We start from the raw sequence: 13,795 nt of genomic DNA, 5'->3' as shown, positions 1-13,795 counted from the left end.
CACTGCCCGAGCAAGTTAAATCTCTTATTGATAGCAGCGTGGTGTAGGAATTGATTAGGAAATGGAACCCAGACTCCAGCTATACGGCAGTTTTGGCAAGGGTAGCTGGCTTAGCCAGCTCTTGAGCAACTTCAGGCGTGGGCAATGAGTAAGGATGAAGGGATGCTTTTATTAGAAGAGAAAAAATTGGATTATTATCTCCAATTCTTTAGCCCAAGCTTTGCAGCTGCCCTGCGGGTACTTCTCAGGCCCATGACATCTTCTTTCTCGAAATCCCCAATGCCCGGCGGCGGATGGTGATACAAGAGAGAATCCCGGTTTCTGCGTATTTTTGTGCATCCCTCGGAGATGACAAAGCAGGAATAACCGGGCGCCCGGCTCGCGGGCCGGCGGGCGAGCCTCGGCTGACCGGAGGAGCCACGCTGAAAACGGCCTCGCGTCGGCCCGGCGGGCGGGCGATGCCAGCCGTGCCGCGGCCGCGCCTTCCTCCCCTCCCGGTCGCTCGCCGCCCTCGCCTGCCTTCCCCACCTGCCCGCCTCCCGCGGCGCCGAGCGGCGGGGCCCGGTGGCGGCGGGCGGGCGGGCGCAGGGGGCCGGGCCCAGCGGGCGGGGCGGGGCCGCCGCTCCCCGCTGCCGTCACGAGCGGGCGGGCGCCGGCGCTCGTCGGGCCGCCGGGGCCGCTGGGGGTTGCGGGACCGGCGGTTGCCGCGGGGCGGTGCCGGGAGAAGCGGGGCGACGGAGGTAAGCGAGGAGGCTCCCCCCGCGCGGCCGGGGAGCCGCCTCCCTCAGCCGCGCCGAGAGGAGGAGGCCGGAGGGAGAAGGTGCGCCTCAGGGGCGGGGGCCGCGGCCGGCGGGTCTCCTGCGGCGGAGGCGGGAGGCGCCGCTGACAGCTGTGGGGGGCGGGGGGGGGGCAGCGCCCTCGCGCCTCGTCGCCTGCCGCCGCTGAGAGAACGCCGTCCGCCCGCCGGCCCCGGGCGGGCACCGCCGAGCCCCCATCTTGGGGAGGCCCTGTCACCCGGGGTTTGCTTCGTGCCGCCGCGCCGTTTCGGTCGTCGTCGTCGCCGTTGTTGTCATCTGCAGCGCGCTGCTGTGTTTGACGGCGTCGCTGGGTTTGTCGTTACGCGTTTATCTTTTATTAAAGGTTCGTCCTGAGCGTCCGCGAGCCGTGCCGGGCTGTCGTGTGTAAATCGGGGCGTACGAACAGGTCTCTCGGGAAGAGATGCGAGAGAGACATCCAAAAAAAACCCCAAACCAAGGATGATGTTGCCTTTAACTTGTTATTTAAGGGGGTGCTTGAAAGCTCCTGTGCGTTCCCGTTCCCAGGTATTTTTATGAGATCTGTGCTTTTCGATACTAGCCCGGACGCTTCTTTTTATGGTTTTGTGCCACGGTGTGGGTTTGTAGAACAGCGGGCTGGCAGGCCCTGTGTCCCTGAGAAATTGGTGATCTGCCACATTTGTTGTTGCAGCGGTAGGTGACCCCAAGGCGAGGTGGTGTGGTTGGCACCATAAGTAGTGCTTTGCCCTCCACATGTGCACGCTTTTGTGCTCGAAAAGAGTGATGGAAACACTTGTGTGTGCAGGAGGCCACGTCCTGAGGTGGGATCATCCCTTCAGTGTTGCTAGCAGGAGTTTGGAAAAGTGAAGATCAGAGGGTCCGTTTGTGACTGCTGTCTGATGATGCGTGGTGCACCCGTGCTCTTCGGTGAGCTCCGATTTTTCAGCAGCGATGCCATCGTTCAGGGAACAGGAATTGAGGAGCAGAGCACAGTGAGCAGAGTGCTCTGTGGAAAGTGATAGGATGTTTAAGAACATTTAACCTCCCTTAATTTATTCCAGACCAGCTTTTATGATTCCTTTCCCGTGCAGAGAAGCCTTAAAAGGAAACAGATTTTATGTTTAGTTTGGTGCATATTTCAGATTTTTGCCCATTTATTAACCTAGAATATGGTTATGAAATATAGTAGTGGCACCTTTGCGCTGCCTTTGCAGTACTGGTGCATCATCGTCCATTTCATGTGGCTTTGACAGAGCAGTGTAAGAACGAAGCTGTAGCTTTGTCCTGGTGGCATATGTTTTCCCCCATACAATGAACAAAGTCAATATATGCTGGTCAAAGCTCAGCATGGACTGCATGTGCTGCATAGACAGTAGAAGGGCTTTTGCCTGGGCAGTCAAGTACTCTCTGTGTTGACAGTAGCTCTCCATCTGCAGGCCAATACCATTCTTTCTGAAAAAGTCTGTAGTATTGAGCCTGTCTGCGTTGGCAGTAGAGAGCTAGCTGGGAAGGTCTTGCTGGGTTTCTTCTTAAGCAATAGAAGCAGAAACTCTTCTGTGTTTGTATGCCCTCTAAAGCAAGGGAGGTGAGGTAGCAGAACCCTGTTGTCCTGGAAACAAGATTATTTGTTTTCCATTGAGAAACCGCCGTTTGCTAATGCTTTTTTTCAAAAGCTCTTAATATAAAAACTTATTAAGGTTTTTCCTGCTTCTGAAGATTTTAATTCAATGGGCTACCTTGCTTCTTGGAACTCAGAGAATGCAGTATCTTCCGAATTTTTTTACAAGTCTCTCTGACTCTCAATGCAAATATTAGGTGGGAGCAAATGGGGGGGGGAGGGTATGTGTATTTTTGGCAAGAACTTGAAATTCAGTATTCTTAAATTTAGAAGTTCTGGCACTTCCCAAACTTTGAGGTGGGTGTGACCTGTTTTATTCACTGCTCCCTGCTGGCAGTACCGAGTTGTTAACAAATCATTTCAGTGCTGTTTTCAAGTATCCGTTTCAAGGCTGTATGCATTTTTCTTGATACATGACAACTTTGCTGGTGATTTAATTTATTTTTAATGAGCTAATTTTAACTTAATCTGTAGTCGGTGGTAGCTTGTAAGGACCCATGAAGAAACAAAGAACCCTGCCAAAGTGTGGCACGGAGCCATGTGATCTTCAGAGGGTGTTTGGCTCCGTTACTGAAGACAGTGATCACACCTCTGCAGAAACTTAGTCTCTCTTGCTGTCAGCTGAGACAGAGGGCTGTACCCCTACTAGGGTAGTAGAATTTTTGGTCTTAAAAACTCAGATATATTGAAAGTTGGACATCCTCAGCCATTTCCTAGACCTGTTCAAGTCCAGTCTGGTTGCACAGATGATGTATTAAATGGAAGAAGTTCTCACTGTGGAGTGAAATGACTGCTAGGAGAAATGGCTGCTCTGTTTCCTCTGTTCTGGACTCCTCAATCTCCGTATTATTGTACTGGAATTAGGAAGGAAAATAAGAAGGCCAAGGATCCCCTTTTGGTTCTTGTTTTCCTTGTTAAGATTTAATTCAGGCTTCTGGCATGTGCTTTGTTACAGCAAATTTTAATTACCTAATTGCTAGTACATAAGATGCACCTTTAGAATATAAGAATACCTCTTGGACCCCCTTTGTAGATTACTTTGTTGGAAAAACTTCCCCATTTCTTGCCTGGATGTGGAGAGCAGTTGCCTTGCTTAGAGATGAAGTTTGAAACTTCTGCCTGTTGTCCTTGAAGAGAGATAGGAGATCAAATAACACAGGCAGCACAGCTCAGAGCTCAATCTTATGCACTCTTTGCTTCTGCTTGTCACTTCCCTTCCTGTTTCTTTTCTGACAAACTGAATTTCCTCTCTATTGTTGGATTATCTACCTAAATCTCAAACAGACATCCTTTGCAGAAACATCATTGGAAAATGTTGTTGACCTTGGTAGAAGAAAGCTTTGGGGTGTATCTACCTCATCCACATCTGTCAGACAGATAGGCATAGCCTCAAATGTGTTTAAATCACACCTATTGCTGCTTAACCTAATATGATAAGCTCCTTACTATAGATGAAGTTGATTCTTCTAGCTTTCAGATGGAAGGAGGATTTTCCCTTTCCTGCTTCACAGCCACTTCCTGCTGCCACTGCTCTTGTTCCTTTGCTTCCCACATTCTGTTCTCTGTAGTGGTCTCCTTACTGTAAGCAAAGTGTTGCCGCAGATTGGCAGTGTGCGAGGCAAAACCAAAGAACAACCAAGGCAGAGCAGGTTGTGAATGAAGCGTGGACCAAGTGAAATAACAGGGGCATTTGTAAATTAGGGATGTGACTGAGAGGAGGGTGTGTGTCTCGGCTGCACATGGTCATAGCTGGCTTTTGGGGTTTGTATGGCACGCGGTAAGGGAGGTGTGCACGAGATAATGGAAGGCAAATTCCCCAGACTTCCCTGGCAGTTACTGTTGTATTTTCCCTGTTTCAGAAACTGGGGTTAATGACATTGCATCAGCCAGCACAGGTGGATGTTGTGCTTCTGCTTCTGTCAGCCCCTGGAGCCAGCCTCTTTTCTGTGTCTCACAGAGGAAAGGGAGGTGCCAGCACTGCAGAAGTGTGTTAGCACTTCTTGAAAACAACATTTGAAAGCTGCACTGAAGTGTATTCACTCAGCAAGAAGGCTATCCCTAGCCATTTATACTTCCACCGAGTGTGAATTTCTTGAATTTATGATATTTTTACCAAATATGCAATAAGTAGTAAATAGGGAAATGGAAGTACCAAGGTATGTCCTAACTTAGCTAAAACCATCTTGATGAAATATGAGAGAATAACAGAGTTTTCCTTCTAATCTCCAGGCAAGTTGAAATCTCAGTCTTAGGTGAAGGAGACTTTCTGTGCAGCTTATAATACACAACCAAGGATTTCTCTGCAACCAAGGTTTGTGGATGTGTGGCTGTATTCACTAAAAGTACTCATTACATACAGCAGTGAGATATTGCTAAGACCTTGTATGAAATCAGCAGGATATTTTGAAAAAGACATTGATGTTCTTGAGCTGTTACATGTAGACCTGGCCCACTCATGACAGTATAACCCCTTTGATGTTCTTATTTCTCACGAAGCCCTGCATCTTTTTTGTGGCCTACTGCTTTGCCGTGCTAACAGAGAAGCCTGTTGTGTGAGAGATGATGCTCTCGAAATACAGCTCTGTTCTTCCATCTTGTTGCAGACAGAACAGATTTTGTAGAGGAGATAACTGAGTGAGGTGAAAAGGAGTAGCATCATAGAAAAGGAGTGTGGGTATAGAGAGGGAAAGTGAAGGGTAAAGAGCAGGGGGGATGAGAGAGTAGGTGGGCCATACAGGAAAGAGGAGAAAGAGTGGTACAAAAATGCATCCAGTGTTTTTCTGATCTGTGTTTCTTAGCATTTGCCAGTGGAGCACTTCAGAGTTGTAGTTTCTGCGGAAAACTGGAGGAGTTCTGAACCTGTAGCTCCAGCTGGGGTGTGCTTGGGGAAAATGCAAAAGCAGGGGCTAGGCTTTAGAGCTGGGCTTCCCTGGCAAATGCATCCTGAACCTGAGCATATGGGAAGCGAGTGGGGCTGTGCCACTCTGAATGAGAACCTGAAGAAAAAGGCCTGGTATAGGGTTTGCGTGTTGCTTACTCCCATTGCTAGATAAGATGCTGTAAAGAAGTTGGGGTGATCTGCTCTCACAAGCATGGCTATTTTTGTCTTGCTTAAGAAAATAATATGTTTTACCACCCATCTAAACTTTTATAAGAATAATCATTCTTTCCACCATATGACTAATTATAGGAAGTGTGTATGTACAGATGTTGCAAATCTTTGGAAACTGCACACCTCAGTTCCTTGGGGCAGTTCATAGCTAAGGCACTCTTACTGCAGTGTAGCAAACTAAACAAACTACAAACAAAATCAGTGCCTGCAAATTCCTCTGCACATGCTCAGTTCCTTCCTTTTTTTACAAGGCTAAGAAGTCCAGATTAACTCTGTGCTTGAATAGCTGCTTTACCTGGCGGTACCCTGCTGTATCACTGAGTTTTCTGTAACTTCTTTCCAGTTACAGAAGGACATGCAAGCGAAATGAACTGTGCTTAGAAAGAATTCGATGCCTGGAATTTCTCCTTGCAACGATTAGGACAAATCTCTAAGGTAGAAATTATGGCAGACAGTGGAGGCACAGAGGATACTGGATTTGCTGAGAATTTGTTCTTCCACTCATTCTCTGTCGTTAAATCTATTGTGTTGGGGAAGGTGCAGTGCTGGGCTTACTGCTAGGTTTAGGTGTTGGATCTTTCTATAATTCCAGTTTGTGTTTGTTTCAAGCCTTAACCCTTGGCAGTCTGAAGCCTGGATTCAGGCTTTAGAAGAATTTTTCAGGAATTGTCCAGTCTTTAAGAGTTATAAGACAACTTTAAAATTAAATTGCTTTGTATAAGGTGTCTTAAAAATACTTGCCTGCTTGGAATCACCTCTGTTCTTTTTCTAGCTCCTTTTCTACATTTTCTCTGTGATGACCTGTGTTAAGGGAATAGTTTTTCGTAGTTTGCTCAGCCTCTAATTGTTCATGGTGCTCTTTTGAAAAACAACTTGTGGGGTTTTTTTCAGTGTTGCTCGGAATAAAGTAGTTATTGATAGACCCTCTAAAGATATTTTTTCTTCCCCCCTCCCCCCTTACCCACCTGGATTTCTCTGTGCATCTTGCTGCATTTTGTCTTGCCACCAGCAGTTCTTTTGATCCTATATTTTTTACATTCGCTAGGCTGGAAATAACTGCCTTCCACAGCAGGGCAGGTGGAACGAAATGTGTGCCTGCGCTTCAGCAACTTTAGTGCAAAGTTCAGTGGCCTAATTTAAACTGTTGGTTTGACATTTCTGAAGAGCGTTCACTTGATCTGGTCCATTGACTTTGCTTGGGAGGCCATAAACTTTAACAGCAGCATAATATCTTCACTCACCAGAGCTACTTGCCGAGCTCTGTGTGCCATTTTTCTGTTATATTTTTACCATAAAGTGATAAGTATTAGTGCATTGTTAATTTGATAGCAGTTCTGTAAATATCAGAATTTATTGAATATTACAGCATTTGCTTAAAAAAAGGTGCTTGTGTATTGTCTTGTGGAAGATGCTACATATAAAATGTAAAATCTGGGATCGGTCTTCCTGTCCAGGTCCAGAAGTCTGTAGAGCATTTCTCAGATGCTTTGTGAGTGTGGACATATCTGCACAAGAGCATTATATTGTGGATATCTTATCCCCTCCAGTTTCTATGGGTCACTTTTTTAAGTTCAAAATTGTACAGTATCATACAGAAAGATACAGCAACAATTAATATGAGACCAGTAGATAATAATATCAGTAGAAAAGTCATGTATGTCTAGCTATGTTTAAAAGTCAGTGTCACAGCTGGAAGCTAGGAGGTAGTGTTGCGTGACACTTAACTCCCTGTGGACTCGTGAACTTGCTCTGCTGTCCAGTTGTGTACTTCTAGAAACATGGATGAACATGGTCCTTGATGTTTTCTAGTGATGATAACTTTTGCTCCCAATGTGCGGGTGGACCATCTGTTGTCATGTCTGGGATCAGAGAAAGTGTTCGGCACTGTTGGTTCCATGCAGTGCTGCCCCCTACAAATAAGACAGCTATAGGCATGAAGACAGCATTTTAAACCACAAATGATCTACACTGCTGACAAAATAGCTGTCTTAAAAGAGCAATCTATGTAACCACAGTTTGGCCTCATGGATTCCAATTATGCTAAATCTTTAGTTAGATGATCTACTTTTCTGTGTAGAATTTAATGCACAGGAGGGGCCTAATCTGGGGATGAACTGTGCAGTAAAGGACATTGGTGAGTGTAACAGCTTTATTTGTTGCAGAAATTGCAAGTTGTACAGCAGTCAAAGCAGGGGATTGAAGGAAGAGAAGGACAAGGTTATTTTCTAATTGAGAGCTGCATACTTCCAGAGGCCTGGGATGCAACCCTACCACTCCTCACAGTTCCTGTGTGGTGCAAGGCAAGTCTTTAAAAATTGTCCTTTTGCCATTGGTCAATACAATATTTCTCAGTTTTTGGGTGCCTGATTTAAGATCTAATTTCAGTTTTACGGAACTGCTAAGCCCTCCCAGCTGTTTCTGCATATATTATGTAAAAGACTGTATACTTCCAAAGTTGAATCATGGATATCTCCAGTTGGACACCCCAAGCTAGTTGATACTTTATTCTTTCTATAGAAGAAGGCTGCTTCTCCCTTTAAATCAGTGCCCAGTACCTCTCCCATTCCCACAGCTGGTTCCCAGCCTCCTTGCGCCAGCTTAGGCTGCCCCCCTTGGTTTTTCTCCTTATCCTGCTTGTCCAGTTTCTTTGATCTGCCCATACCTGTCTGCTCCCCAGCTCTTTATTGCAATGATTCCTCCCAGCCAAGTAATTTCTCACCTTATTTCTACCCCCAGACCTTCAGTCCTGATCTTCTGACACCTTCATTTTTTTAAGCCAGCTTTGCCAGTATTGCACTTCAAATCTATTACTTCTACTCATTCAATTTGGCCATTTTTTCCCCATGCTTTTGAATTTGATATTTCTTTCTTATTCCTGAAGGCTTGTCCTAGAGATAGAAGTTCTATTGGCCCAGGTCAATGTTCAGCCAAACTGTTGTTGAATTATTATTAAAATGAACTGTTTTCCAAACCCCTTGGGCTGGAGCAGTGAGTCTGCCTGTGGGGCAGGCATATGCAGTCAGGTCACCTGTGGAAATCAAGAGTACTCAGTTCTTTGGCATCTTTGGAGATTTTAGTTATGAGTGAATCTCTACTGGATCTTTGTTTACTGTGACTTTTTAAAGGATTAGGATAGAAAGGAGAGACTGCCAGGTTTTGTTGTTTTTGAGATTTATGCAAAACACTTTTCTTTTAGCCCTTACTCTTGGCAGTGGCTGAACTGTTTTAGCTGAAACTAATGATTATTCTTTAAAACTCAGTCTAAGGCAAACACTCAGCATGAAAAATTTCTGGGCACACACTTTGTAAGCAACTGAAAACACTAGTCTTTTAAGAAGTGGTGTTGAGGAGCCATAGTTATAAGTAGTGGTGCTACTGGTCCCAGCTTCTGATTGCTTCTCTCTTGCTGAAGGATTATAAAGTGCTTTACAAACTGTTCATTCATGTCATGTGAACCTATGTATCTCAGCTATTGTGCAGTGACACAACAGCATAGTGTTTGACATGCAGTGGCATATAAGAGGTTTTTAAAACAATGTGGGACTAGTGATGGCATGTAAATGACTTGTCCGTTAGAAAGTCTTGTGTAGCAAGGAACTGCTTTCAGTGTAAACAGAGACTTTCCTACTCTTCCCCTTTTGGTAAGAGTGATGGCAATGTTGAAGTGCATCTTTGCTTTGATGTATACCAAAACTCTCTCCCCAGGCAATGTACCTTTCCCAAACAATTGTGAGGAAGCATTTGTTGAGCACTAACTCAAAATATATGGGTGCTGCCATCTAAATTGGGTGCATTACTTAGGGGTTTTTTCATCAAGTAATAGACAAACTTCATCTTACCAAGTTTGCAAGACTTGAGAAAACTACATATGCTCTGATTGAATCTTCTCTACAGTATGTTTCTTTTGGCAAGAACAGATTACCCAAGAATAGTTATTTTTTCCTGTTAGTTTGACCCAATCTATATTTTAGTAAAATTACCCTTTCCAAGAAGTATCAGTAAGAACTGGGTTTCTGCTAGAAGTACTAACGGTTATGGTAGCAGTGCCTGAGACACAGGCTTCCAACATGAGCTGTAGGTTTACTGCTTCACTTGAGCTAGAGATGTATATGGAACAAGCCTTGTTAATTCTACATCAGGTTCTCACATAGCTTTCTATCTTTGTGATTTCTGCGTCACGGTGTCTGAAATGTTCTGTACTTAATATATTAATGGTAGGTTACAGTTCTGTGTTCCCAAGAGGCTTTCCAGCTGGGAGCAAGCAATCTGTTATGACCAGAAGGTTATATACTCTATAAAAAGAGAGCACAGCAAAATACAGTCAGTCAAGAAATCTATGTGAAAGCTCCTATAGTAAGTGAATCTGCAATGAGAGTTTTGGATGTGTGTGCTTTATTAAATTTTGAGAACATTTCAGATTAAATATCTAATTAATGTATTGAATGAACAGGCCTACATAAAATATTTAGCAGTTCTGTTGTATAGCATAAGTAGCCCAATTACAGTAGAGTGGTAAGTATCCAGGTGCTGTCAGAAACTGGGAACTTCAGCACCTTGCAGGCTTGGATGTGAACTGAGCAATTGTATTAAAATCTCAAAGGTAAAATGAGCACGCTGCTAAAAATGGACTGGCAAGATGTAAACAAAGCTATTAGAAGTCATCACAGGCTCACTGTTGGCTCTTTGTACGTGTAGTGTGCTGCTTTTCAGTAAGTGCATAATGCCTGTTACTTCTCAGCAGGATAATATTGCCCTGGGAGAAGAGATGCTGGTGGAGTGGAGGCTTCTGCTCTGCTGTGTAGAAGCAACCTAGCAATTAGACTAGCTGCTAAGCACAGGGAGACTTTGAGACCTGTTCTAAAAACACTGCTCTCCAGTCCTCGCAGAAAGCAGGTACGTGGGGAAACAATTAGTGGAGAACAAATTGTGAGGATCAGTGTTTGCCTAGTGAGATTTCCCTTCTCAGGAAAAGCAGTGAAAAATTCTAGTGTTTTGTTATGTAAATGTCATGTCTCACATGGATGTTTCAGGGGCTAAAGACCTGGCATAAGAACAGAAATTCCTTATTTCCATGGTTCTCTTATGTTGCCTCCTTGTTCTGTTTCCCTCTGGTTGCTCTGAAAGGACAAAAGCAGATTTTGCCCCTGGTTTCCCTTACCTCAGAGTTAACTTAGGGTCCTGCAGCTTGCAAAGTAACATGTTAGTTCTTACTCTTGGAACAGCAGAGCACTGTTGTATTACCATCTTGCTGTAGCAGTCCAGGGTTGCTTTGAACATCTCCTGTCTAGCTTTGGTGTGTTAAAATCCCCACAATGTGTTTGCTCCTGGGGTATCTGCTGCTGTGTGAAGAAAGAAGGCAAGCAACGTAGTCCTCTCCACTGACATGTATACGAGCAGGATAGTTCATCCCAGGAGTTATCACTGGAATCTGTCTTCCCTTCCAGACCGTGTCTGACAGGTAGGGGCTGGAGAGAGACACAGTGGTACAGTAGTTCTTCTGCAGGGGTGCTCCTGAGAGCTTTCAGTCTGAGGGCGGAAATTTATTTTGCTGTAAGTGCACCTTTTTTCCCCTCACATTTCCTACTTCCTACTCTGGAAATTTGCATTTGGGACAGGCACCTGGTGAGCTTTATGGGTGAGGTTGATAAGAGGGGAAGGGAAGTAGTTTTTTGAAACTGTTTGTGAGAATCCAGTGAAAGGTTCTTTTAGCAGAAGGCATGGTGGTCATGTCTCAAGTAAAATAAGGACATGAGTAATTCTCTCTTGAACAAAGGAGGTCGTGAAGCCTAACTTTTTACATGCAGCAGTTAAAAAGGGGTGTCAGGGAACGTATGTGGCCATAGTACTATCAACCTTGGGCATTTGAAAATCACACGAAGCCTTCAAAATCCTGAGGGTTGTTGAAAAAATCCTTGCCATAGACTTCATATTTGTCTCGCAGTTTTGGGAGCTTTTAGGTAGCTCCCCATCTTGAAGGTCCCCATTCAATAATATTGAGTAATACAGCATGCTGTATGGTCACCTCATATTCTGTTCTTCCTGAAAACCCTCATGTCTTTAAATTTTTTATGCCTGTGAATGGTGCTGAAGAACTAACACGTGTCCTGCCCTCTTTACGAGTTGACTTGTAAGGCATGTTTGCAAGCTCTATTCTGATACTGATAAGGTGAAATGTTTTGTCTTTCCTATATGTAATACATGCTTCAAGGACCTGAGACTTTCAGGAAAAGGGTGAGTGTTGTGAGACTTGGGTAAAATAGTCATAAGGAACAGTGATTCCTGAGGGAATAATTGTTGGAGGTTCTACAAAATCTCTGTGTTTCTGCATTTCTCTGAGGCCCTTTACAGTGGTTAGGAGGATCGGCAAAACCCACTTGTACATGGGCTTCTAAATATGTCTGGATTTGTGTAATTCTATGTGGTTCATTGTCTTAGGGATTCATGGTGCAAAATTATGCACAGGATGCCAGATTGATGCTGACATCAGTATCTATATGTATTGCATCTACCTGGAATTTTTTGAAAGTGAAGAATCAGTGAAATGCAGACAAGTCCATTTTGTGGTATTTCTGCAGCAGAGCAGTATCAGGAGCTACACAGTTGCTGGACTAGAGGTTTTGAGCCAGGTGTTTCATGGGAAGCATTTAATTTCAGGCTGCTTCTGTAGCCAGTACTGTGACCCTCCCTGTCATGATGAGTGCCCACCCAGAAGCATTCTGAGGTTCTGAGAGCACAGTGTACTCCAGTAATTTCCATCTGGGACCTGCTACTGAGTTTTATAAATTAGAGCTTGCCAACAGTCTAATTTAAACTGTGAAGTCTAAGGATTGGAGGAGGCAAGAAGTGGTAAAAATCCATCTATATTCTTGCCCTTTTTTTTGGTTTATTGTGTAGCAGGTAGGTTGGAGAGCCCATGAAGACATATGCCTCGAGGGAGGGTAATGTTGTGTGGCTGTGGAAGGAGGAGAGCTTCACCTAAAAAGTGTCAAGAGCTTGGGAAATGAAAAAGAAAATATAAGTGTTAGTTCCATAAGTAGAATGAAATGGGAATTTTTTTCCATGGCTCCTTTTTCCTCATTGCTGCAGTTATGCTTGCACATTAGGGTTAGGCTAGAATTGAAACCATTTGCAACAGTGAAGCTGTGAAGGTGGCAAGACATATACCTGAACAGAAAGGGTACTTGCAGAGCACAAGTTGAGAGGCATGGGCTGTCTGTGAAAGTTTGTCAGGATTAGGAAAAGCTGTATATATGAGTTCTAGGCAAACAGACTTTCAAGGACCTTGACGTTAATTTATAGAGAGGATAGGGAAAATATCATTTATCTGTCATTATTTTTATGGTGTAGCTCATGGGAAGGAGATGATGAAAGACCCTCTAGAATTATGATTGAAGACCATGAGAGCATAACTTAGAGAACTGCAAGAATCAAGACTTGAAAAAAACAAAACAAAAACCCCAAGAAAAACATCAAGGAAGGGGAACTAAGAACTCTGAGGGAACTTTGGTACTACTGAATTAACAGAATTAGCAGTCAGAAAGTGAAAGCACCCAAAAGTCTAAAAATTGGGAGATTCACATTTCTCAGAAAGAAAATGAAAGGAGAAGCAGCCCTCTGCACAAGAAATTTTCAAAATACTGAACTAATGCTTGAAAGGAGTACCTTCAAGGCACTGTGTGAGTTAGAAGGTCCAGTACAGAGGCCGTGTAGAATTTTTAAGTGATAAGAGTTTGCTGTACTTTCAGAATCAGCCTCCTGAAGCGTAACAGGAAAAAAGAAAACCTGAAAGTGAAACGTTAGGTTACCATACTACAGATGCCTAAATCAAAGGAAACTATTAATTGCAGTTGTTGTGTATAGAAATGATATTTCAATTTGCATGGTTATTCTAAACTACTCTGTCTCAGATGCATTGATTTTAGTGATGACGATTACTAATATAAAAACTCTTTTAATGGTTACCCTGTGGGTAGAAAGAAATATGCAAATGTAGTTAATTTCCAGAGAGGAAGAAAATTTTTATTTAAAATAAAACCATGGTTGCTCAACTGACTGTCTTCAACAAGCCATTGACACCAAGGAAATGGCTTGTTATGCTATCATCGGTGACCTACAGTCGTGATCTCATCTTTCCCATTTCCATCAGCTCCAAGATACATACCAATTTCTTCTCTGTTGGCCCAAATGAACAGCTTTTTACTTCTGACCGGATGCTTGGTTAGAATATTTTTTAGGGTAAGAGTCTTGTGGCTGTTGTATGTTGAAGCTGGAACTTCAATGCATTACTAA

The 13,795-nt window shown here is 43.9% G+C and overlaps 1 protein-coding gene across 19 annotated transcripts in view; it reads left to right on the top strand.

Moving 5' to 3' along the window:
- The first annotated feature begins 601 nt into the window (after window positions 1–601).
- INPP4A (inositol polyphosphate-4-phosphatase type I A) overlaps window positions 602–13,795 on the top strand; it is a 130,159-nt gene continuing 116,965 nt past the window's right edge. For 10 of the 19 annotated variants that reach the window (XM_069770025.1, XM_069770026.1, XM_069770030.1 and 7 more), the window contains exon 1: window positions 602–740. The gene's annotated coding sequence lies outside the window, so the exon portion shown is untranslated. Of the gene's footprint in view, window positions 821–4,623; window positions 4,706–13,795 lie in introns of those variants that run through there. The other 9 variants (XM_069770034.1, XM_069770033.1, XM_069770027.1 and 6 more) reach the window with 5 other exon arrangements.

Source organism: Haliaeetus albicilla, chromosome 25, assembly GCF_947461875.1.
Source record: "Haliaeetus albicilla chromosome 25, bHalAlb1.1, whole genome shotgun sequence".
Classification (NCBI taxonomy): domain Eukaryota; kingdom Metazoa; phylum Chordata; class Aves; order Accipitriformes; family Accipitridae; genus Haliaeetus; species Haliaeetus albicilla.
The sequence above is the reverse complement of the archived record's forward strand: the minus strand, read 5'-3'. Positions and strand labels throughout refer to the sequence as shown.